Source organism: Diabrotica virgifera, chromosome 6 (assembly GCF_917563875.1).
Source record: "Diabrotica virgifera virgifera chromosome 6, PGI_DIABVI_V3a".
Classification (NCBI taxonomy): Eukaryota; Metazoa; Arthropoda; class Insecta; order Coleoptera; family Chrysomelidae; genus Diabrotica; species Diabrotica virgifera.
Window position 1 is genome coordinate 177,271,845 of NC_065448.1, and position 26,185 is coordinate 177,298,029.

The window sequence follows — 26,185 nt, forward strand, 5'->3', positions numbered from 1 at the left end:
ATTGACTATCAAATGAAGAAGCTAATTTAAGTAAATAGGAAGTTCGAAAAACACTTAAAAAGCTGAAGGTAAAGACGGAATACCAAACAAATCACTGAAATATTCTGGAGCTGCAATGATAGAACAATTAACAAGGCTAATAAACAAAACTATAAAACACAATAAAATACAGGAAGAATGGAGAACGGGCGAACTTAATTCTATAATTCAAAAAAGGAGATAAATTCAGCCAGAAAACTACAGAGGTATCAACTTGTTAAATACTACCCTAAAACTTAAAACTAAAATTTTACAAGAACTTAGTACTGGAAGATCGTGTACAAATGCAATATGTATTTATCATAAAGCAAATTACTGAGAAAACACTAGAGTATAATAGACCATCATTTCTATGTCTGATTGATTTGAAGAAAGCATTTGACAGAGTGAGACTCAAATATGTAATCTATCTTCTGTATAGTAGAGAAGTTCCACTAGATATCATAAATATGTACTATTGACTATTAAAAACATCTACCAAAACAACAAAATGGAAGTCAGAATAGATGGGCAACCTACAGAACCTACAGGCAGCGGCATGCATCTAAACATTCCGTATATGTATTTGGACCATAGGAGTTTTCTATTGGTTCGTTGCAGCACGCGGTAATATTTTAACCAATAGACGGCGAGGTTCCAGATGCATATACGGAATGTCAGTCGGTCCCAAATTCATATTCGGAATGTTAAATATCGTACACCGAAAAAGATAAGTTTTTTTAGAGTCTTTTAAAAGGAGATTGATTTTAAAATACTTGTTACTGTATTATTAAATAAAAATAAAACAATTACAGTATTTCGAATGTTATTTGGTGCGAAATTCATATGCGGAATGTTAATTATTCGTAGACCAAAAAATGGGACTTTTTATTAATCAGTTAAAGGAGACTGATTTTAGAATACCTATTTTATTAATGTATTATTAAAGAAAAATAAAACAATGATTAGGTACCTATTTGGTGCGAAATTCATAAATGGGAGGGTATAGATTTGAGAGACATATTTCTTTATTTGACTAAGGTTTCGCTTTCTCAGAATTCTTAATGACTTGCACGTGTTTCATTCACAGTCATTTGTTTCGAGTTTCTGTCATGTGTCACATAATATTAATATGTACGACATACGTTATTGGTATATACAATAATACAAAACAAAAACGTATGACGTAGATATATTAATATTATGTGACACATGACAGAAGCTCGAAACAAATGACAATCGATGAAAAGCCCTATATATCAATTATGATGTCACTACCTGTATCATAATGAACTTTATTATGATACAGATTTCCATTAAGATACAGATTTTTAACTAATAGGGCTTTTCATCGATTGTCATTTGTTTCGAGCTTCTGTCATATGTTTTATAATCTTTGTAATATAATAAATATACACGGATTATACGACATATGACAGAAGCTCGAAACAACTGACTGCGAATGAAAAGCCCTATAGAATCGCGATATGACATTCGCGATAAAGGTGGCACACGCGCAGTAACCAATGGCGAGTCAAATACATACGCTTTGACAGTTCTCAATATGTAAACAAACTGTCAGACTGACAAACTACTTAATTTGTTTGCGTTACAAAATTAATAAATTTGAATATATTTTTTTTGTGAATGATCATAGAACAAAAATCGTGTATAGTATTTTTACTACAAAAACGTTATTATGTAGGTCAAAATTTTTGACGTAAGAGAACTGTCAAAACATTAGAATGTGACTTTTCATTATTGCTATGTTTATTATAAACACGGCAATAATGAAAAGTCACATTCTAATGTTTTGACAGTTCTCTTACGTCAAAAATGTTGACCTACGTAATAACGTTTTTGTAGTAAAAATACTATATACAACTTGCATTTAATTATCATTATGACGCTCGTACTCTATACGAAACTCGTTTCGTATCCTTTATACTCGCTTCATAATGACCATCATTAAATGCTCGTTGCATAATATACTATTAAAAACCAGTCTCATTTTAACTGGGTTTAATAAAAATCGTCTTTTTGTTCTACGGCTAAATATTCGTAACCGGCGAAATTCGTAAATTCGTAATCGTAAGGCGAAACCTTAGTCAAATAAAGAAATATGTCTCTCAAATCTATACCCTCCCATTTATAAATTTCGCACCAAATAGGTACCTAATCATTGTTTTATTTTTCTTTAATAATACATTAATAAAATAGGTATTCTAAAATCAGTCTCCTTTAACTGATTAATAAAAAGTCCCATTTTTTGGTCTACGAATAATTAACATTCCGCATATGAATTTCGCACCAAATAACATTCGAAATACTATAATTGTTTTATTTTTATTTAATAATACAGTAACAAGTATTTTAAAATCAATCTCCTTTTAAAAGACTCTAAAAAAACTTATTTCTTTCGGTGTACGATATTTAACATTCCGTATATGAATTTTTGACCGACTGACATTCCGTATATGCATCTGGAACCTCGCCGTCTATTGGTTAAAATATTACCGCGTGCTGCAACGAACCAATAGAAAACTCCTATGGTCCAAATACATATACGGAATGCTTAGATGCCAGCGGCATAAGACAGGCTCATTGAGCCCTATGCTCTTGAATTTAATCATTGATAAAATCATCAAAAGCGCCAATAGAAGGAAGATGATACAGAATGGGAAACAAAGAAATAAAAATCCTCTGTTACTCAGACGATGCAATACTGATAGTCCAATACGAAGATAGTCTGCATATATTAATTCACAGTTTTAACATAACAGCAAAAAAATTCAATATGACAACTTCATCTCAGAAAACTAAAACTAAAATAAAAGTAATCAGTAAAGAACCAATCAAATGTAAAATAGAAATTGATGGCATCAGTATTGAACAAGTAATTCACAAAATTACAAAATTTTGTATTTAAAAAAATAACAGCTTCCAAATCACATATTCTAAAAGTTTTAAAGTTAATTTGTTACTCCAAAAATTGCGGAACAAAGCAAAATCGTAAATTATTTATATATTTTAATAATCAACATACAACTTTGACATTGCGTTCAAATTTCAATATTTTTGCTTAAGAGCGTAGGTGCAAAATTTCGGACCAATGCTTTTTAAATACATTCATTTTCCTCGAATCCTGAGAAAACTAATAAGTATTTTTGAAAAATTTAAACGCATAGGTAATTGAAAGATTACATTATTGCGGAGAGTCGAAAATCCCTTAGAATAAGCAAAGTTTCTTTTGAATGAGATATTTGAAATTAAAAATCATACTAAATTTTTATTCCCCATTAACTTATTAAAATAAACATTATAGAAGTTTTCAGGGACTTTCGGCCCTTTGGCATTTAAGAAGTTTTGCGCCTAAGCTCTTAATAACCCTTAAAATTCCAGACCGATCGACCAATTAGTTTAAAAGTCCAATTTGTGTACCCTAGAGATCCTTTTTTGCAATAATATTGGCCAGAAAATAATAAAGATACAAGCAACAAGATATTCTAAGCAACAAATAAACATGTAAACATTAAAAAACACAATCTTGAAGGTTTTTGATATGATGTATAAGTTCCATATTTCACTTTTTGCCGATAGACAAAAAAAGCGGTAATTCACCGTTTTTGACTTAAGAGGAAACAGTAGCGATCAACAGGTAGCAAAAACGCGTTCCAAGATTGCACCTGTAATTTTGAATATTTTTTCGAGATATTTGGCACACGTATTCGTAATATAATAAAGAATGGCGGTACAGAGCCCAATTTGAAAAATATATTAATATGTGGAAATTACTCTGTAATTTAATACAATATTAAAAAAACGAGCCTGTACCGCCATTAAGAAGAACAAAAAAATACACTTCCTTCAAATAAACTTTGTTATCCGATGCCTAGATTTTGTGTCATTTTGGAACTACTAAATTTTTTTATTTCATTAGTAGTTCCAAAATGACACAAAATCTAGGCATCGGATAAAAAAGTTTATTTGAAGAAAGTTTATTTTTTTGTTCTTCTTAATGGTGGTACAGGCTCGTTTTTTAATATTGTATTTAATTACAGAGTAATTTCCACATATTAATATACTTTTCAAATTGGGCTCTGTACCGCCATTCTTTATTATATTACGAATACGTGTGCCAAATATCTCGAAAAAATATTCAAAATTACAGCCGTAATCTTGGAACGCGTTTTCGCTACCTGTTGATCGCTACTGTTTCCTCTTAATTTGTTAATAATAAGCTGTTAATAGTCCTGTCGCCAGGGGGGGTACAAACGGCGTCCTTTATTCAGATGGACTTACCCAAGTTTTTTTATGTAAAAATCTATACCATTTTTATTCAGTTGCAATGCGAAGGCAAAACAATCTTATTTTTCACTTAGAACAGGGAGCGCAGTCCAGCACTCTGAATCGACGATTTTCGACTCTTATTGGAGTCATCATCGGAGAGACGTAGGCCTGCTGCTCTCTGCTCGAAGTGACCAAACCATGAAAGTTTATCCCCGCATTGCAACTGACGTGTATGGAGTAGGTGACTAGCGTCATCTGGAAATTGAAAGGTAAAGTTTTCAATAATAATAGCAACATTAATATTATTGAAAAATATTAATAATATTAATAAAAGATTTTTAAATTGAAAACGTATTGGTCCATTTCCCTGGTAACACCTCCATGACTTCTAAAATTTACAAGCCAGATGGATGCTGCAGCTGCAGTGAAGACAAGAGGGAATTCTAAAAAGTTGCCATTCACAACCCCCGTCTGCAGCTTGGTAAAGTTCCACTTTATGGACACAAATGGACCAATAAGTTTTCAATTTAAAAATCTTTTTGTAATAATTTTAATATTTTTCAATATTATTAATGTTGCTATTAGGATTGAAAACTTTACCTTTCAGTTGCCAGATGACGCTAGTCACCTACTCCATACACGTCAGTTGCAATGCGGAGATAAACTTTCATGGTTTGGTCACTTCGAGCAGACAGGACCGCGTTTAGGCCAATTGACGCCCTAGGCAATTTTCTATTAGCCGCCCTTCAAACATGTACCATTTTTGCCAAAAAATTGCAGAAATTTGTATTTAAATAAGAATACACTAAAAATGGATTTAAACTACATGTTTGCATAGGGCTTTTCATCGATTGTCATTTGTTTCGGGCTTCTGTCATGTGTCACATAATATTAATATATCTACGTCATGCGTCTTTGATTTGTATTATTGTATATACCAATAACGTATGTCGTAGATATATTAATATTATGTGACACATGACAGAAGCTCGAAACAAATGACTGTGAATGAAAAGCCCTATACCCATAACAGAGCAAACTGTCATTCCAGTTCGATCACATCAAAGACATCTTTTCAAAAAAAAACTTTTTAAAAATTTTTTTTTTCTTGACAAAATCGACAAATTGTTAACACGTTCTTGCGTCATATTTGATGGGAAATTATTTTTAATTCTTGACATTTTCGAAAATGACCTTTCAGCGGACACGTTGGCAACTGGGATGCACAAATAAATATGCAAAGCAATGTCAAAATTAGGAAAAATATCTTTCAGTCCACTTAGTGCAGTCACTGAAGGTTTTCACCTCCGATTTCGTTGAACCTCCATCTATTTTCATGAAAATTGGTAAGTAGTTAGAGGATACCTCAAGGAACAAAGGTGACATGATGCCAACTTGCGCTTTTACTGATGTGGTGGATGCCACCCCTTTTCGGGAGGTGAAAATTATTATTTTTTTAATAATACCATAAATCGATAAAGAGACAAATTCTAAGCAAAATTTGTTATATAAAGTTATTAATATAAATCAATACTTTTTGAGTTATTAAAGATCAAAGATTTTATTTTTTCGTAAAAAAATGCATGTTTTAACCCGGGAGCATTCGCGCTCACTTCTGTAACCTTAACAGTCGCGTGTTAGATTTTATCTCACAATACGAATTTAAATACGAATTTACAACAAATTTTTATTTTATAGTATTTTTATTTACTTGGTATGTTAGAAATATTATTTATAACAATTATTAAAGCTAATTGGCTCTCCCCAAAGCTATGAATTCCACAAAAAAAGAAGAAGACAAAAAAATACCTACGCATTAGTACACCCTTCCTCGAGGTAATTACGAAATTTTTTCAAAATTGCAAAATTTTTCATCAAGTTATCGCGAAAAAGGAGAAAATGTTAGATTTTATCTACGGCGCGACTGCTCGCGAGTTAAAGCTGTTTTTCACGTATAACTCAAAAACTCTAAGCTTCTACAAAAAAAGTTATAATTACCAAAATTGAAGATAATAAAAAGCTGAATACACTCCTCACTTAAAGAACTAAACTAATGGTAATTCAAAGTGAGTTATGGGTAATTGAATGTATATTTTTTTCGACGAGTACTCAAATCTAAGTATTCAATCTTAAATAACGGGAAAATGATGCGTTTTATAAAATATACCTGTTAAGCACTTGTCAAAGTACTTCGGAGTACCTATCAAATGAGCTCCAGTAGAAGTTAATAGCGTCACAATTAAGCAAGTTATGATGAAAATAAGAGAACCCTTTTTAGGAAAAAAAAAAATCACTAAGAGGTTCTAAATCTCCGCGAGGATGAATCGGATTTAATTCCTACCGTAGTGAAAAAAAAAAGAGAAAAAAAAATAGCATAGTTGTTGTATTTATCAACATAGTAAGTAGACATTGTTTTTTGTAAGCTTTATTTTTTATTATTCTTTATTTTTAAGTGTATACTATTATTCTTTATTTTGTACTTATGAATGAATAATAATTTTATATTTAATTACGTGGCTAAAGGTTATAAACCAAGGCCAGAATCAGAACAAAAAAAAAAGTGAAAAAAAACATACGCCATTTCCACAAAAATTAAAATTTATAGTAATTCTTAGAAGAATTTCTTTATATTAGCATAAGTAATGATTTCAACAATTTTGACCGGTTTATAATGCATATTTTTGAAAAAAATAATATAATTTAAAAAAATCATAATTTCTAAAATTACTTATCGTAATTTTCATTTTCTTTTGATAATAACTCCAAAAATACTCAATATACGTAAAAAGTGATATATGTAGGTATAACCAAATTTTAGTTTTTTCTGTATCAAATATTTTACCTTTTTACTATTTCTGTAGGGTAAAAAATAACCGAGATAGAAACGTTTAAAGCTTAAATTTTGCTGCGAAAACCATGTAACCGGGGCCATTTAACCTTTTATTTTTAAAAAAGTAAGGTGTTTAAAAGATTAAATTCAACGTGGTGTAATAGCCATTAAAATAAACTTTCAACTGGTTTTCAGGCAAACCTGATATCGTAAAAATTAACAGAGTTATTTAAAAAATAAAAAAAAAAACAATAACTTATTTGGAAAAATTTTTAAAAGATAAATTTTGAAAAATATTTGGTGCTTAAATTTTAATGCTATCAACTTGTTTGGGGGCTCATTTGATAGATATTTCTAAGTACTTTGACAACTGTTTAATAAGGTTATGTCTTATAAAATGCATCATTTTCCCGTTATTCAAGCTTGAATACTTAGATTTGGGTACTCGCCGAAAAAAATATTTATAATTTATAATTTACAATTACCTATAACTCTCTTTTAGTTAACAATTAAAGGTTTTTCCAGTAAGGAGTTTATTTCATTTTTTATTAGCTTCAATTATGGTAATAATAACTTTTTTGTAAAATCTTATAGTTTTTGAGTTATTTATGAAAAATCGGTTAAAAACATGCATTTTTCTCATGAAAAATTAAAATCTTTGATCTTTAATAACTCAAAAAGTTTTGATGTATTTTATTAACTTTATGTAACAAATTTTGCTTATAATTTGTCCCTCTATCGAATTCTGGGGATATTTTTACTAAAATAATTTTCACCCCCGAGAAGGGGTGGCATCCACCCCCAGGGTAAAAGCGCAAGTTGACACCATGTCACCTTTGTTCCTTGAGATATCCTCTAACCACTCTTCAATTTTCCTGCAAATCGATGGAGGTTCAACGAAATCGGAAGTAATAGCTTATATCCACCTTCAGTGACTGCACTTACTCTTCTTCAAATAATAAGATTAGTATGTCAATTGGTGATTTTATTGTGATATCCAAATGATCCTTTACGTGAATGCATTCATGTATGAATGGTGTATCTTGGTCGTCTTTATTTTGAATCAGATTTTCAGCTTCTTTAATAATTTCTTCATTGCTTAATTTTGGCAAATCTGTTAATAACATGGAAACGTTGATACATAAGTCGATAAGATTCCAGACGTCTATATTCGGGTCTCTTATCAGAGTGTCGATTATAATATAGAATGTGTGGATTTTCATCTCATCACTAGCTGAAAACTTTAGTTCATCATGGCCCCTTCGTCAAATTGAATTTTTCTTTTTCTCTTTCTTATTTCTTTATAAATATGTTTTATTTGGGCACAATTTTTTAGCTTCCTTGCTGTAAAGTAATTTGAAAGAGCTTCATACTCTTTAATGGCAGAACCCAGATCCATAATTTTTATGTACAAATATTTTTTGTATAGTATTTTTGCCGCCCTCTCATAATGTGCCGCCCTAGGCAACTGCCTATATTGCCTAATGGATAAAGCAGCCCTGAGAAGAGAGCAGCAGGCCTACGCCTCTCCGATGATGACTCCAATAAGAGTCGAAAATCGTCGATTCGGAGTGCTGTACTGCGCTTCCTGAAGTGAAAAATAAGATTGTTTTGCCTTCGCATTGCAACTGAATAAAAATGCTATATATTTTTATTTTATTTTATTTTATATTAGTATTAGTCCTATAGAGTAACTAGGTCCATTTTCCGTTGGAACTTTACAAAGCTGCAGACGGCGTTTGTGAATTGCAACTTTTTAGAATTATCTCTTGTCTTCACTGCAGCATCCATCTGGCTTGCAAATTTTAGAAGTCATGGAGGTGTTACCAGGGAAGTGAACCAATAAGTTTTTAATTTAAAAATCTTTTAGTAATATTTTTCAATATTATTAATGTTGCTATTAGGATTGAAAACTTTACCTTTTTTTATGTATTTGGACCCGTAGAACACGAATTTTTTGGGTAACAGTTGATCCGGATGTCGATAAGATTTTTTTTTTATATTTTTTGGGTCATTCTAAACAAAAAATTGTCTTACAAGTTTTTTCGTAGGATGCATAATTTTCGAGATTTGAAACGCGGTTGAACTTTCAAGAAATCGAAAAACTGTAATTTTTGAACCCGAATAACTTTTGATTAAAAAATAAAATAGCAATTCTGCTTACCGCATTTGAAAGCTCAAGTCAAATTATACCGGTTTTGATTATTTTCATTGCTAAAAATTAATTTTTTTATTGTCAAATAAAGCTATAAACAAATAGTGTTTCCCGTGCCCAATGTATGCGTTTTAAGGCACTACCACTACGTAGAAATTACGTGTTTGTAGGCTTGTCTACTCGTTCGATTTTAAATGAGAAATGCATTGAAAACATCACTTAGGCACTATGTGCTTATAGCTTTGTTTAACAATAAAAAATTAATTTTTAGCAATGCAAATAATCAAAACCGATAGAATTTGACTTGAACTTTCAAATGCGGTAAGAAGAATTGTTATTTTATTTTTTAATCAAAAGTTATTCGGGTTCAAAAATTGTAATTTTTCGATTTTTTGAGTTCAACCGCGTTTATGTCGAAAACTATGCATCCTACGAAAAAACTTGTAATAACATTTTTTATTTAGAATGAACCAAAAGATACAAAAAAATGTTTTGTTTTGCGAAAAATCGCTGTTATGTAATTCCTTAAGTTCTTTGTTTATAACAATCTTATCGACATCCGGATCAACTGTTACCCAAAAAATTCGTGTTCTACGGGTCAAAATACATAAAAATAACTTGGGAAAGTCCATCTGGATAAAGGAGGCCGTTGTACCCCCTTTGGCACAGGACTATAATAATAAATTAATATTTGATTAATAATTAAGTTCAAAAAATTGACTCCAGCATAGAGGTCAATATACTCTGGGCTAATTAGCAAAATACAAGGAAAAGTTATTTACCAGCAATTTTATTGCTGGAATCGAATCTTATTATTGTATCTATTAATAATATAGATATGCAAAGTCCACAGATAGTGTGCTACTTTTTTTATAAACAAAATGGCGTCCAAAAATCGTGTTTTTTTCAATTTTTCCTCTATAACTCCAAAGATTTTAACTTTAGACCAAAAACACTCAAATAAAAATTCACCGCAATTAAATTCTGCATAGAGACGTGTTTTTTCCGATTTACTTCGACGAAAACTTTCCCCGGAAAAAGCGGGTTTTTCCAGCAAAATCTTTAATTTTCAACTAAACTTTTAGATAAGTAGTTGTTAATCAATAATTAAATAACTTGGTAACGTAAAAACCCTTTTCGTATATATTATAATTCCAGAAGTCTATGGAAATTGAATGAACAGTTTAGCAACAATTAAAATGTTAATTAAAAATTTACGGTCGCTATAATAACGACAATAATTATGATGCATAAGAATACCTATGATTTTTTCATAAAAAGGTACTATACATATCTAATGTACTTTACAGAATTCAAATTGGACTATTTAAGCGGCCTCAGTAATATTTTAAATTTATAAACAATTTTTTGGTTTAAAAACAAATAGAATATCTCGGGAAATATTAAACTAAATTAAATTGTGAAAACGGTATTCAAAAGACAGCGGCAGGACGCTTCTTATAAAAGGAAAACGTTTAATTATGATGAGTGGTTCCTGAGATACAACCAGCCAAAGTTGACCGGAATTTACGGCAAAGATATAAACAATAGGATCATAATTTTTAAATCATCACCTTTTTGTTTTTGTCCTCTTTCTCCACACCAATTTTCATATCTTTAAAGTCCTCATAACATATATTATTATAATAAAAACTATCGATAATACGTGTGAACATTGCCAAAAATAGCAAAATTCCAATCAAAAATTAGGTTGGAGAAAATGTAACCCTCAAAGTTCAAAATCGGTATACGTTAACAAAATGCATTTTCTCGGCTTCCCATGGAGCAATTTCATTCTTTTTTTGTTCCCTAATAACTCGAGTAGAGCCGTCGAAATAACGCATTATTAAATGTCAAACTTGCTTTTGTTTTGTTATAATATATTAATTTATTTATAAGAACAGAAAATTACATACTTTTTCCAGTTGTAGGCTTTTTTTTAGATAAACTTACTACAAGTGAACCTTTTAAATTTAAAAACATAAATATTCTCATTTGAAAGCTGTATAATTATTTAAACAATTTTTATTTAAACAAATTAAAATATTGTGTTATAATAAATAAATTAATTTATTATAACAAAAGAAAAGCAAGTTTGACATTTAATAATGCGTTAGTTCGATGGCTCTACTCGAGTTACTTGGGAACAAAAAAAGAATGAAGGAAATTGCTCCATGGGAAGCTGAGAAAATGCATTTTTTTAACGTATACCGATTTTGAACTTGAGGGTTACATTTTCTCCAACCGAATTTTTGATTGGAATTTTGCTATTTTTGGCAATTTTCACACGTATTATCGATAGTTTTTATTATAATAATATATGTTATGAGGAATTTAAAGATATGAAAATTGGTGTGGAGAAAGAGGACACAAACAAAAAGGTGATGGTTTAAAAATTATGATCCTATTGTTTATATCTTTGCCGTAAATTTCACTCAATTTTGACCGGTTGTATTTCAGGAACTACTCGTCATAATTTAACGTTTTTCTTTTAAAAGAAGCGTCCTGCCGCTGTCTTTCGAATGCCGTTTTCATAATTTAATTTAGTTTAATGTTTCCCGAGATATTCTATTTGTTTATAACCCAAAAAATTGTTTATAATTTTAAAATATTCCTGAGGCCGCTTAAATAGTCCAATTTCAATTCTGTAAAGTATATTAGATAGATATAGTGTTTTTTTATGAAAAAATTATAGTTATTCTTATGCAACATAATTATTGTCGTTATTATAGCGACCGAAAATTTTTAATTAACATTTCAATTGTTGCTAAACTATTCATTCAATTTGCATAGACTTCTGAAATTATGATATATACGGAAAGAGCTTTTACGTTACCAAGTTATTTAATTATTGATTAACAACTACTTATCTAAAAGTTTAGTTGAAAATTAAAGATTTTGTTGGAAAAAACCGCTTTTTCCGGGGAAGGTTTTCGTCGAAGTAAACCGGAAAAACACCTCTCTATGAAGAATTTAATTGCGGTGAATTTTTATTTGGGTGTTTTTGGTCTAAAGTTAAAATCTTTGGAGTTATAGAGCAAAAATTGAAAAAAACACGATTTTCGGTCGCCATTTTGTTTATAAAAAAAGTAGCACACTATCTGCGGACTTTGCATATCTATATTATTAATATATATGTTACAGTTCAAGTTGATTCTCAGTTAGAGTCGACTCCAACTAGTTGGAGTCAACTCCAACTGAAACGAGCAGTAAAAGTTGATTTTAAAAATTTAAATCAACTTGTACTAGTTGGAGTTGACTCTTCCTGGATCGATTCAGTAAATGTTGATTATACGAGAATCTCAAGTGCATTTTTGATGACTGTGCGTTTCTTTGTCTTGACCGTTTTAACTACTTATTAGTAGAGTCTGTAAGGTCGTCCCCGTTAGGTTAATTATTCTGATTCGATTTTTTGCACAAACTTACTCAAAGAAATACATCCTTATAACAAATACACAGGGTGTCACGCGGTACCGCGGTCGAAAAATTGTTTAACCAATTTTTGTTAAATTCAAAAAAATAATTTTTATCTACTTTATCTCATATTATGTAAGTAAAGGTTTTATTGTGTGAAAATTGTAAATATAGATAGCAGTACATGATGGGCTTAAAGCGTGTGAAGTAACAATGTATTTTTCCGCAAATCGCCAGGAAATTTTGACATTCCTGTCAAAATTTCTTGAAGAAAAAGTCAGGACTTCCTTACTGTAAGGAAATGTCATTTCCTTACTGTAAGGAAATTATATTTCCGTACAGTTGTTAGTGTTCTACATAAACGATAGAAAACACATTGCTATTAAAACCTTGTAAATTACCTTAATCATTAAATTTTCTTTATCTGGAGCTTCCTGGATAAATTTTTCAATTTCTTCCTTCGTTAAAATCTTAGATTTCTTTGCCCTATAACCTTGAGCTTGCCGTTTCAATAAAGAACGAAGTTTTGAGTATGTAGATATATCTACATTGTGTTTAAGTGCAAGGGTTGACTTCAGCATTGAATAATTGGCCCATAATGTTGAAGATTTCATCTTTAAACAAAGGTCTAGGAAGTATGGCATTACAACATTTTCTGAAAAAGAACTCGTATTTTTACTCATGCGATAATCCATAAAACGTCTGTATGCATTTTCGTACTTTTCTCTTGATTTCTTTGGCAATAATTCTAATGAAGCAGTATTCACTGCCTCAACCAGCTCTGGAGGAGTCCCAGGAATGGAAATTTCATCATCACTTATCATTTTACTTTCGAGAACACCAGCAATTAAATTTATAAGCGTCAAGTTTGACAATTCAACCTCAATACGTTTCCATAGTAACCCAAGTAATTTTATTAGGAATTTCAAAGCACCATTTATTTGGGAATAAAATTATCGCGTTTTTTTCAAATCAATCAATATCTGTCGAATTTTAAACGATTTGCGGAAAAATAGTATGTTTACCTCGTAGGAAAAGCCACATTCCTGGACTCTGTGTTGCTAAGTCTCGGCTTGCGCCTCGACTTAGCAATCTTCACAGTCGTCCAGGAATGTTAAGCTTTTCCTACCCGGTAAACAATGTACTATTAAATGGCTTTTAATTTTTCGCACTGTTTTTTTAGCACACTTTCATATAATTAAACATCCTTAACTTTCGCCTTCGGGAGGAAATCAGACTCGCCCTTGCAACGGCAACTGAAATGCTCACAAAACAGCGACCACGGAAGCAAAGATGGATGACAGAGGAAATATTGGATTTAATGGATAAAAGAAGAAAATTTAAACAGCACAAAGCAATGTACAAAGCATTAAATAGAACCATTAAACAAAAAATAAAAATTGCAAAAGAAAAATGGATAACAGAACAATGTGAAGAAATCGAAAACTTATATAAAAAAACATGATGACTTCCATCTGTATAAGAAACTCAGGAATTCACAAGCACGACATATTCACAAGGACTAAATAATCTAATCAACGCAGAAGGCAAACTGATTTCAAGCCCAGAAGAACAAATAAACATGTGGGAAGACTAACGACGAAGCTCTTCCAATACTGAAGTTCGAACTGGAATATGCTCTACGTCAACTAAAAAACAACAAATCTGTAGGAAAAGATGAAAAACCAGCTGAGCTGTTGAAGTTAATCAACGAGAAAACTTAGACCTTCTTCTTGGACTATTAATAATGTTTACAATACAGGGACTATCCCTAAAATATGGCTTGAATCAGTCTTCATACCACTACCTAAAAAGAAGAATGCCAAATTATGCCAGGACTTCCGCCTTATAGGTTTATTAAATAACATTCTAAAGCTTTTCTTGCGTATCATACAGAATAGAATATACAGTAGAGTCTCGGTTATCCGCCCTTCATTTATCCGCCGTTCCGTTTTATCCGCCGCTCCATTTAAGTAATAATTTTTTTTTCAAATTTTTATAACTTTGAAAATATTAAAGAACGAGTAAAAAATTTTTAAGATGAGATAAAATAAGCCGAGCATTCCGAGCAACAAGAAGAAAGAGCTGTCGATATTATGATGCTACAAGATGGCGAGTATTGGCAGCAACAAAACGAGATAAATCAGCAAGGCAGATGAAAATCGCTAGTTTTTTTCGTTCATTTCGGTCAAAATTAAACTAATTCTCTTCTTCTTCTTCTTGTGCCACTCCTATCGGAGACTGGAAATCATCAAGGGCTCAACTTGTGTTTCATTTAACGCTCCCTATTATCCGCCATTTTTGCTTATTCGCCCTTCCGTCGGCCTGTTTATGGAGGATAACCGAGATTCTACTGTATTATAAAAAATGTGATGAGGTCACCGGTCAAGAACAATTTGGCTTCAGGAAAGGTATGGGGACACGAGAAGCAATATTCTGTCTTCAAACTCTGGCACAAAGATAAGCAAGCAGACCTTTTTATCTGTTTCATAGATTTTGAAAAACGTTCGATAGGGTGACGCACAAGACCTTGATAGAAAGATTGAACAACATCGGAGTCGACAAAAGAGATTCTAAAATTATAGAGGCTATTTATTGGAATCAGGCAGCAATCGTAAAGACCAATGGTAATACGTCAAGGCCAATTGAAATACAACGAGGTGTTAGACAGGGTTGTGTGCTATCACCCATACTTTTAACGTCTACTCTTAGGTAATATTTGAGAACTCTTTATCGCACTCTTCAGAAAGAATCAGGATCAACGGTCAGAGAGTAAATAACATCCGCTATGCAGATGACACAGTATTAATGACTGATTCGGACCATAGTCTGCAGATACTGTTGGATAGGGATACTGAGAGTTGTGAAAAAATGGGGATGAAGATCAATACTGCGAAAACCAAAGTTATAAAAATATCAAGGAACAAAAATTTACCTCTTCCAATAAATATGTGAAACACCAACAGCTTGAATACGTAAGCCAGTACAAATATCTTGATTGCTGGTTCAACAATCAACTTGATTATAAACAAGAAGTCAAGAGCGAAAATATAGGTAGCCCGACAGGGGTTTATCAAAATGAAAAGCTTATTTTGTAACAGTAGCATTAATATCAACCTTAGATGTCGTTTTCTGCATTACTATGTGTGGTCAATACTTTTGTATGGAACGGAGGCCTGGACACAACACAATACTGATGAACAAGTTGGACGCCTTTGAACTCTGGCTTTATAGAAGTGATTTGAAAATACCTTGGACAACCCACACCACCAACGAATATGTTCTGAGGAGAATAGGTACAGGTAGGGAACTGCTAAAAATCATTAAAGTCAGAAAAGTTAGCTACCTGGGACACATAATGAGAAACGAAAAGTACCGCCTCACGCAACTGATCATCCAGGGTAAAATTGAAGGAAAACGGGGGTCCCGGTAGGCGCCAGATTTCATGGCTTAGAAATATCAGAGACTGGACCGGCCTTGATTCAACATCTTTGTTTAGAGCCGCATTGTGCTGCAGTGTAGTCACTAACCTCCACTAAAGGAGAAAGCACCACAAGAAGAAGAACTTTCGCCTTGTCATGGTGATGACATGTGAGCAATAAATTACAAAAAAAGTGTTTTTGTGGTTTGACAGAAGTTTGAATTTTTAAATGTCAAAATGGTGCAATGGTGCATCTCACTCGCACTCACATTGGTAGCTGCTTCAATATGCTCCTAGCGCTCATTGTTAATAATTAAAAATAACCCCTTAGTTTAGTAATAAAATAATAACAAACATTTCTTCAGTATCTTGTAGGGGGGTCGTTACAATTTTATTTGGTGACTGTCGGTCTTTCTCGTGACTTTCGGTGACTTTCTCGTCACTTTCGGTGACTAATATAATTTTTAACTGAGTTATTAAACCTTGAAAATGGTCATTTTCGTATTTTGAAATAAATATAACAATAAACAAGTATGAACAATAAATTTTACAGAAAAATCACAAAAGACCTCTTTTCACCTTGCTCCGAATGACCCAAATGATGTAAAGAAAATTGTCCTAAATGAATTTTTTTTGTGAGTTTGTTTAAAAAAGTTGTTTAAACAATTTTTCGACCACAGTACCATCTGACACCCTGTGGATTCGTTATAAGGACCTCTTTTTGAGTAAGTTTGTGCAAAAAAATCGAACTGGAATAATTTACCTATCGGAGGCGGCGATACAGCCTAGAATATAAATATCACAATTTGAACATAATTATTTCCAGTAACATTTAATTTCTAGAATGATGACGTCATCTACGCTTTTTTAAATGAGAATAGGGGTCATGTGATAGCTCATTTGAAAGGTAATTCAATTTTCTATTCAGTAATATAAACATTAACATTATTATTTGTACAGGGTGTCCAAAAAATATTTTTTTTGAATTAAATTTTTTGACAAAAAGAAGAATGTGTGTAATTTATTTAACTCATAATACATTTTACTCCTATCAGAAAACATAAAATAATGTGTATTTGACAAATAAAAATATTGTTTTTTGCTTAAATTCAGTATTAAAGCAGCCACCCACCTTCCTCTTGACAGTTTGAACATTTAATTTAAGCTAAAAGCAATGATTATTTTTCAAATAAACATTTTATTCTGTTTTATGAGAGCAGTAAAATGTATTTTGAATTAGATAAATTACTTGCATTCTTCTTTTTATGTCAGTAAATTTAATCAAAAAAATAAAAAAATTTGGGCACCCTGTATAAAAAATTATGTTATTAGTTATATTATTGAATAGAGAATTGAATTACCTTTCAAATGAGCTATCACAAGACCCCTATTCCCATTTAAAAAAATCATCGATGACGTCATCACGCCCAGATGGGTGACGTCACTACTATGGTATATATGCCAAAAAGTCGTAATTTAAAAATAAAAATTGACCTGTTTCGGGATTTCTTTCTAAAATCGTCCATTCTCGAGAAAATGAATTTATTCCAACCTTTACGTGCTCACTGTATATTATGAAAGTCAGAAACTAAAAAAAATCAAAGATTAAAGCTACCTCTATAAGATCCTGAAGAAATTTTTGTCATTATTTCATTAATAAGATATTTTTTCTAATTATCAACAATGAGCGCTAAGCGCGTATTGAGGCGGCCGTCAATGTGAGTGCGAGTGAGATTCACCATTGGACAGCCCAAATGGTGCATCTCTTTAGCACTCACCATTGACGGCCGCCTAATACGTACTTAGCGCTCATTGTTAATAATTAAAGATAAAGCTTAGTAATAAAATAGTGACAAAAATTTCTGCTGGATCTTGTACAGGGGGCTATAAACTTTGATTTGGTCACTTTCTGACTTTCATAATAATGGATTTTAACCGAGTTATTAAGCCTTGAAAATGGCTATTTTTGCATTTTTCAAATTTTAAATCGCTTATAACTCGACAACAATCAATTTTAGAGAAAAATCACAAAATACCTTTTTTTGCTCAGAATAACTCAAATGATCTAAAAAAATTGTTCGAAGTGAAAAAATTATTTTTGTGAATTTGTCTAAAAAAAATTGTTTAAACAATTTATCGATCAAGGTACTGCCTGGCACCCAGTAGATTTGTTATAAGGACCTCTTTTTGAGTAAGTTTGTGCAAAAAATTCGAATCGGAGCAATTTCACTAACGGGGACGACGATACAGCCTAGACTAATTTGAACATATTCAGTAACATTAATTTAATTTCTAGAATCGGCTGTTTGTGTGAATCAGAATCAACTTTTACTAAATGGCATTGGGAAGAGTATACTTTTCCTAGTTGGAGTCTACTTTTACTAGTAAATGTTGAATATACATCTTCATTTTATATTTATAATCAACTTTTACTGAAACCAGCCGTTAGAGTCGACTCCAACTAGTTGGAGTCAACTCCAACTGGATAATCAACTTGAACTGTAACATATACAATCATAAGATTCGATGCCAGCAATAAAATGGCTGGTAAATAACTTTTCCCAAAAATGGCCTATTCTCCGATAATCAGCCCAGACTAATATTATTCAAAACAACTGTGGTTTTCCTTGCCGTGTCAGTGTCACGAGTAAAATCTTATTTCCCTGGACTAGGTACATACAGGTTTTCTTTCTCTTGATATATACAGTGTGAGTTTTATGTATGGAAACACTCAATTATCTCAAAAACGGCTTGGAAGATTTTGATAGGTTTTGGTAGGTGGGGGTTTTCTAATGCGGCCGATATTATAGTGCTAATTACATTGTTGTCATATTTTCCGTTTTTCTGTAAATCTAATGAACTTCCTTATTTCAAATAGAACACCCTGTATATTTTTTGCGTTTTGTAGTCCTTAAGAAAAACTGATTATTTTTTATGTTATATTGTCTATACCTAAATGTCATAATTTCGTTGTTATTGCTACATTTATTTTCAAAAAAAATTTTAAACGAATTATAAAAATCAATTTTTTTGGCCGTGGTAAACACTATTTTAGGTTGCTTGGATCATTGGAAACAAAAATGTTTTTTTGTAATTTTTCTCTAAAATTAATCGTTTCCGAGTTATAAACAATTTAAAACTGAAAAAAATCGAATAATGACGATTTTTAAGGTTCAAGAACACAAGTAATAAATATAATTTTTGAAATTACAAAGTAGCTAAATGCAAGTTTAAGTCTTCTTCTAATAGCTTGCCATAATATTTTTTGCCTCATTTTATTCTATAATATTGCTTTTTAATTTTTAATGAAGTGTATATGGGAGGACGGGCATTAACAACTAAAAACCAATGTTTTAAAACGAAACAAGTCTCAAATTACTTATCGGTAACTGATAAAATAAGGCTTAGCTTGAATTTGGGTACTTCTCAGTTTCATAAATAACATTTTTAATTTGTGTTCTTGAATCTTGAAAATCGTCATTATTCGATTTTTTTCAGTTTTAAATTGTTTACAACTCGGAAACGATTAATTTTAGAGAAAAATTACAAAAGATCTTTTTTGTTCCCAATGATCCAAATAACCTAAAATAGTGTTTACCCTTGTCAAAAAAATTGATTTTTATAATTTGTTTAATTTTTTTTTAATAAATGTAGCAATAACTCCGAAATTATGGCATTTAGGTATAGGGAATATAACATGAAAAATAATCAGTATTTCTTAAGGAATTCAGAACGCAAAAAATATATAGGGTGTTCTATTTGAAATAAGATCATTAGATTTCCAGAAAAACGGAAAATATGACAACAATTTAATTAGCACTATAATATCGGCCGCATTAGATAACCCCTACCTACCAAAATCTATTAAAATCGTGCAAACCGTTTTCGAGATAATTGAGTGTTTCCATACATAAAACTCACTCTGTATAACTAATATAGTTGCGTCTGAGACATGGACTATATTATATCAAAAAAACAGCAAGAAATGCTATTAGTTTGGGAGCGAAAAGTGCTGCGCAAAATCTTTGGTGGGAAGAACGTAAACGGTCAATGGATGCGAAGAACAAACAAGGAGCTATCAGAGCTTTATCAAGAACCTAATATACTAGCAGTAACAAGAGCTCAAAGAATTAGATGGATGGGTCACGTACAGAGAATGAGTTCAGTGAGAGTCCCAAAAATGATAATATCTAGTGCGTTGACAGGAAGAATGAGAAGGGGAAGACCGAAGTCAAGATGGAGCAATGAGGTCAAAGAAGACATCACAAGACTTAACATAATCAACTGGAAAAGGAAAGCTAACGATAAGCGAGAATGGAAGAGAATAGTACTCCAAACCATGGGCCTGCTAGGCCTGTAGTGCTCATATATTATATTTTAGGTACATATAGGTTTTCTTTCTCTGGGTAACTTTTAGTTCTGCATCTAATGTCAAATTATCACAAGGAGAACACAAATCGGCAATTTTAAGCGCTCGAGTGTACTTCGGTAAAATTATTTCATGAATAAAACTGTATTTATAAATAATAATAACTAATATTTTATTGATATTTCGGCTGCATATTTGCTAAACTGCGCTGTTCACTTTGACAAGTTGAAAACTGTATGTCACATTAATTGGGACAAATGTCACTGAATGTTTTTATACAAAGACTTGAATTTTATATGTAAGTATTAAAAAATAATCTGTCGAATATCACACAATAGTAAGAATAAATAAGAAAATAGTGCTCCAATATTGTTCTCAAACTTGTTTCCATTCGTCAATAGTCACTCGAGCCCTGCGGGCTCTCTTTACTCTGGGCTAATTAGCAAAATTCATGGAAAAGTTATTTACCAGCAATTTTATTGCTGGAATCGAATTATAAGATCCTATATATTAATAATATAGGTATGCAAAGTCCGCAGATAGTGTGCTACTTTTTTTATAAACAAAATGGCGCCGACAAATCGTATTTTTTTCAATTATTGCTCTATAACTCCGAAGATTTTAACTTTACAACAAAAACACCCAAATAAAAATTCACCGCAATTAAATTCTGCATAGAGATATGTTTTTCACGATTTACTCCGACGAAAATTTTCCTCGGAAAATGCGGGTTTTCCTAACGCAAACTATAATTTTCAAATAAAGTTTTTGGTAAGTAATTATTAATCAATAATTAAATATTTTAGTGACATCAAAGATTTCTTGGTATAGATTGTAATTCCAGAAGCCGGTGAAAATTAAACGAATATTCTAGCAACAATTCAATTGTTAATTAACAATTTACGATCGCAATAATAACCAAAATAATCATGATACATTGATCAAACTTATAAAGATTATAAAGATGAGATGCTTGTTTAATATTTTATCGACAAAATATAAATTTTTCTTTTTTTTGCATAATCTTTAAATTTTGAAAAAAAAAATAGTTATAATACGTTGGTCTAATTAGTAAAGTACAAAGAAAGGTTATTTACCAGCAATTTTATTGCTTTAATCGAATTATAAGATCCTATATATTATTAATATAGGTATGCAAAGTCCACAGATAGTGTGCTACTTTTTTTATAAACAAAATGGCGCCGACAAATCGTATTTTTTTCAATTATTGCTCTATAACCCCGAAGATTTTAACTTTACACCAAAAATACTCAAATAAAAATTCACCCCAATTTAATTCTACATCGAGGCATGTTTTTCCTGATTTGCTGCGACGAAAATTTTCCTCGGAAAATGTGGGTTTTCCCAACAAAATCTCGAATTTTCAAATAAATTTTTTGGGCCAGTAATTATTTATCAATAATTATATAGCTTGGTGAAATAAAAGCTTTCTTGGTATAGATTATAAATTCAGAAGCCGGTTAAAATGAAACGAATATTTTAGCAACAATTCAATTGTTAATTAACAATTTACAGTCGCAATAACAACCAAAATAATCATGAGACATTGATCAAACTTAGAAAGATTATAAATATGTGACGCCTATTTAATATTTTGTCGACAAAATATAAATTTTTCATTTTTTTGCATAATCTTTAAATGTTTAAAAAAATTGTTATAAACAAATTAACATTTCTTAGAAATTGTTTATTATATTCTAATTTTAAAAAATACTTAAAATGCGTATTTCATAGGTCTTGAAAATGAATGCTTTAAAAAAAATTTCCAACCATTTGCAGAAAAGTTAGGAAACAGCAAAATAAATATACGATATCTCCATTGTTTATAATTTGTTTTAATTGTTTCAAACCTTAAAAGTGAGTCTATGGTACAATCTAATTACTCACAAAGAATGTCAAAAATTAGTGCAATGGTTATATTTTAATCAAAGATTAAAAATACTTTTTTTTTGTAATTTTTAGCGCGAAAGTAGGCTTGATACAGAGCCGGAGATAAAATGTTCACTCGAAGCGACTGACACGCTTAAACTCGCGCGAGTTGTGTATGTGGGCGGGTAGCTACGGTACTGTATTATTCTACTTTCGCGCGTGTAAATTACAAAAAAATATATTTATAATCTTTAATTAAAATATAGCCATTAAGCTGATAATCGATATTGTTTTATAAATAATTAGCTTGTACCTTAAACTCACTTCTGCGCTTTGAAAGAATTAAAAAAAAATATTAACACCGTAGTAATCGTATGTTTATTTTGCTATTTCATAACTTTTTTGCAAATGGTTGCAAAAAAGTTTTAAAGCATTCATTTTCAAGATATTTGAAATGCACATTTTAGCTATTTTTTAAAATTATAATATAATAAAAACTTTCTGAGAAATGTTAATTTGTTTATAACTATTTTTTTTAAACATTTAAAGATTATGCAAAAAAATAAAAAATTTATATTTTGTCGACAAAATGTTAAATAGGCATCTCATCTTTATAAGATTTCAAAGTTTGATCAGTGTATAATAATTATTTTGGTTATTATTGCGACCGTAAATTATTAATTAACAATTGAATTGTTGCTAAAATATTCGTTTAATTTTCACCAGCTTCTGGAACTATAATCTAAACCAAGAAGGCTTTTAAGTCGCCAAATTATTTATTTATTGGTAAATAATTACTTATCTAAAACTTTATTTGAAAATTAAAGATTTTGTTGGGAAAACCCGCATTTTCCGAGGAAAATTTTCGTCGGAGCAGATCGGGAAAAACACGTCTCTATGCAGAATTTAATCACGGTGAATTTTTATTTGAGTATTTTTGTTGTAAAGTTAAAATCTTCGGAGTTCTAGAGCAATAATTGAAAAAAACACGATTTTCGAGCGCCATTTTGTTTATAAAAAAAAGTAGCACACTATCTGAGGACTTTGCATACCTATATTATTAATATATAGGATCTTATAATTCGATTCCAGCAATAAAATTGCTGGTAAATAACTTTTCCCAAAAATGGCCTATTCTCCGATAATCAGCCCAGACTACTTGTCTATTGTCAGGCAACAGGCAATAAATTTTCGAAAAATTGTCGCATTATTGTCAATTTCTTCTGAGTTTCTTGGGATATTAATGTTGAGTATATTATTATACTATGAAGTATAATATTAAAACGAAGCTGTTCATTTTAAATCAAGGAATAAAAACAAAGGTTATAAAAAGATTATTTCATAATTTTCCGCTTAACTTCAAAAGATATTTAAAAAGCCGACATGCGACAAATAATTTATAACAGTAGAAATTATATTTAAGTAGTTCATATAATGTTATAAGTAACCTATTAAATTATTAATATTATTACATACCGCCTGCTTACTCTTATTGTATACTAATCTGATTTAAAAATATATTTGGAAAACTTTCCAAAGAAACGATTTTTCGACTTAGCCAATTCTTACTTCGACGCCGCCGTACACAGAATACAAATGAAACTATCTATGTAAATCACAAAAATAAACATAAACAAAGACGCACCATCATTCCGTGTCCACAAAAACTAATCAAACTTTATCACTATATCATACTAATCGCCCAAATTGTACAGAAAGGAATTTTATTAAAGTGCGTTGTAGTGGGGTGCATTTTGCACAATACCGTCTTAGGTAGGTGTAGCTGCAAAGTCAAACCAAAGCGTTTATGCAATTTTATGAGTCTACCATTACCCACCATTTCAGGTCACCATTGATCATAAATTACCAGCGTGTGTAGTCGAATCTGCGGATCGCTAGACAGACAATAATTATTGTTGTGACGATTTTTTTATCGATTTCGATTTCATTCACGCGGTTTTAGTCCATGTTGTGAAGTCGCTCCAGTATGAAAAATTTTGCGATTTTTCGGTTGATTTGCAGAATGCGGATTCCTATTCAAAAGTGTCCCATTTTAGTCTGGGCTGATTATCGGAGAATAGGCCATTTTTGGAAAAATTTATTTACCAGCAATTTTATTGCTGGAATCGAAGCTTATGATTATATATATTAATAATATAGGTATGCAAAGTCCGCAGATAGTGTGCTACTTTTTTTATAAACAAAATGGCGCCCGAAAATCGTGTTTTTTCAATTATTGCTCTATAACTCCGAAGATTTTAACTTTACAACAAAAACACTCAAATAAAAATTCACCGCAATTAAATTCTGCATAGAGATATGTTTTTTCCGATCTGCTCCGACGAAAATTTTCCTCGGAAAATCCGGGTTTTCCCAACAAAATCTTTAATTTTCAAATAAAGTTTTAGATAAGTAATTATCAACCAATAATTAAATAATTTGGTGACTTAAAAGCCTTCTTGGTTTGGATTATACTTCCAGAAGCTGGTGAAAATTGAACGAATATTTTAGCAACAATTCAATTGTTAATTAATAATTTACGGTTGCAATAATAACCAAAATAATTACGATACATTGATCAAACTTTGAAATCTTATAAAGATGAGATGCATATTTAACATTTTGTCAACAAAATATATATTTTTTATTTTTTTGCCTAATCTTTAAATGTTTAAAAAAATAGTTATAAACAAATTAACGTTTATCAGAAAGTTTTTATTATATTCTAATTTTAAAAAATAGGTAAAATGCGTATTTCAAATATCTTGAAAATGAATGTTTTAAAACTTTTTTACAACCATTTGCAAAAAAGTTATGAAACAGCAAAGTAAACATACGATTACTGCGTTATTTATAATTTTTTTTAATTCTTTCAAAGCGTAAAAGTGAGTTTAAAGTACAAGCTAATTACTTGCAAAAAATATAGATTATTAGTTTAATGGTTATATTTTAATTAAAGACTAAATATTTTTTTTTTGTAATTTACACGCGCGAAAGTAGACTAATACCGTACCGTAGCTATGTATTATGTATTATACCCGTCCACATACACAACTCGCGCGAGTTTAAAGCGTGTCAGTCGCTTCGAGTGAACATCTCCGGCTCTGTATCAAGCTTACTTTCGCGCTAAAAATTACAAAAAAAAGTATTTTTAATCTTTGATTAAAATAGAACCATTGAACTTATATTTGATATTCTTTGTAATTAATTAAATCAAATTATAAACAACGGAGCAATCGTATATTTACTTTGCTCTTTCATAACTTTTTTGCAAATGGTTGGAAAACATTTTTGAAGCATTCATTTTCAAGACCTTTGAAATACGCATTTTAAGTATTTTTTAAAATTAGAATATAATAAATAATTTCTGAGAAATGTTAATTTGTTTATAACTATTTTTTAACATTTAAAGATTATGCAAAAAATAAAAAAATTATATTTTGTCGACAAAATATTTAATAGGCATCACATCTTTATAATCTTTCTAATTTTAATCAATGTCTCATGATTATTTTGGTTTTTATTGCGACTGTAAATTGTTAATTAACAATTGAATTGTTGCTAAAATATTCGTTTAATTTTCACCGGCTTCTGCAGTTATAATCTATACCAAGAAAGCTTTTATTTCACCAAGTTACTTAATTATTGATAAATAATTACGTGCCCAAAAAATTTATTTGAAAATTCGAGATTTTGTTGGGAAAACCCACATTTTCGAGGAAAATTTCCGTCGGAGCAAATCGGGAAAAACATGCCTATATGTAGAATTAAATTAGGGTAAATTTTTTTTTGAGTGTT

General features: G+C 30.7%; 1 protein-coding gene across 1 annotated transcript in view; it reads right to left on the reverse strand.

The window, feature by feature from the left end:
• The window catches only part of LOC114328622 (probable cytochrome P450 49a1), a 355,075-nt gene extending 330,992 nt beyond the window's left edge, over positions 1 to 24,083 (reverse strand). The window contains exon 1 of the mRNA XM_050654343.1: positions 23,864 to 24,083. The gene's annotated coding sequence lies outside the window, so the exon portion shown is untranslated. The remainder of the gene's footprint in view (positions 1 to 23,863) is intronic.
• Between the last annotated feature and the right edge of the window lie 2,102 nt (positions 24,084 to 26,185).